The sequence below is a fragment of the Tenrec ecaudatus genome, chromosome 2 (genome assembly GCF_050624435.1).
Source record: "Tenrec ecaudatus isolate mTenEca1 chromosome 2, mTenEca1.hap1, whole genome shotgun sequence".
In the NCBI taxonomy this organism is placed as follows: Eukaryota; Metazoa; Chordata; class Mammalia; order Afrosoricida; family Tenrecidae; genus Tenrec; species Tenrec ecaudatus.
The window spans coordinates 233101102-233102857 of NC_134531.1; the positions used below are offsets into that span (position 1 = coordinate 233101102).

Here is a 1756-nt window from a genome sequence, read left to right on the forward strand (position 1 = left end):
AGGGGTTCAACATGCCAAAGACTCAGCTGCAAACCTGTCCCCAGGTTCCCTGTAAACCATAGCTTCTCTGAGGATCTGGTCTTTCAGTAAGAATGATAAATAACTCTTGGGGGTGGGGTGGGGTGGGGAGGGGGCAGTCCCTAAAAAGGAGCAGGGAGAGGGATAATTCTGATTATTCCAAACTGATCATCTTCGTAAGGTGGAGCAGTTCACAGATTCACAAAGTCTATCAAATAGAGGTGACTGCGGACGGGAGGCGAGGCCTGGGAGGGTAGGAGTCCTCCAGGCACCGGGGCCGGCAGGGCTGGAGGAGCTGGTGGGGCAGTGAGGACACCATGTGCTCAAGAGGTCCGGCTGGCCGTCTGTCCTCCACAGAAAAAGCTGCCAAGTTGGGGTGTTTGGGTTTAAAAATTCCTGGTGGGAACAGGGAATCCCTGAAGGGAAAACACTGGGGGGTGGAGCGTGGAAATGGAGAACGAGAGCTGTTGTCCAAGAGCTTCTATGGAAAAAAAAAAGTAAGAAAAATAAAGTCTCTTAGAGGGGTCTAACGATGAACTGAGAGGATGAGACGATGGAGGAGACAGTTTTATTGCTGGCCTGCCCCGCTGCGCTTAGCTGGCCTCCATTCGGAGTTTCTTCCTGCTTTGGGGCTCTTCGGACTCCGACACCGAGCTGGAGTCCGAGCCCCCATCGAAGGCAGAGATGGTGCTGTTCTTGGCGTTGGTGTAGAGGCTGTTGTCTGAGGAGGGGTAGTTGGCCTACAGTTGGGCACTCGACCTCACTTTCTCCAGTGCACGGACTTGCTGCTCCAGGAGAGCATTCTGCCGCTTGAGGTCGTCTATGTCTTGCTGGTGTGTGTGGTTTTTCCTTCGCATATACTGGATATACTCTGTGGCTTTGTCTAGGACCTGGGCAGGGATGCCTTCTCTCCTTGGAGTGATGGGACGGAATCCCGCAAACTGTGAAAACTGTCTTTGATGTGGTCCCTATGTTTTCCCTCCAGTGCATTATGATGAGCCCGTTTGTCAGCGTCGCTCTCCACCTCAATGTCATCGTTATCGCTCATTTCCTACAGCCCAGGGAGCGGCCACTGCAGCGGCGGCGGGGAAGCGGGGAGGGGAGGGGGAAGTCACGGACAACAACAAGCCTCGTCCCCACACACACACTCACTCACTCACTCACTCACTCACTCACTCACTCACTCACTCACTCACTCACTTGCTCTCTCACTCACACACACAACACGGACGAGATCCACCTCCTCACTGCAGCACCGGATCAACGATTTTATTACTAAAATCTACAATACTTTGCTAATTTTTTCATGGTGATTCTCACTGATTGTGTTTTTTGTGTTAATGTATATTTATGGAATATATTTGTTCTTCATAGTTATATTTAATAAGCTTAATTTGTACACCTTTGAGGGCCAGAATTGAAGCTACTTTCAATTACGTTTTGTATTTGCTGGAATATTTCCTTCCTGAGTGTAGTGATTATACTTTGGTTGCTAATCATAAGGTTAGTAGTTTGAAATCACCAGATGCTCTGCTGGAAAAAAAGATGGTCCTTTCTAGTCCCGTAAGCAGTTACAGTCCCAGAAACTCACAGGGGCAGTTCTGTCCTGTCCTATCCTATAGAATTGCTATGAGTCATAGTCAACTGAGTGGCATGGAATTTGGTTTTTGTTACTGGGATATGGTTTGCTCATTGCAGTGTTCTTGGTATTTTATGACATATCATTCATGCTCCAAAT

At 48.8% G+C, this 1756-nt stretch overlaps 1 pseudogene; it reads right to left on the bottom strand.

The window, feature by feature from the left end:
- Positions 1-611: 611 nt before the first annotated feature.
- Positions 612-1152, bottom strand: LOC142441389 (protein max pseudogene; annotated as a pseudogene).
- Positions 1153-1756: the final 604 nt, after the last annotated feature.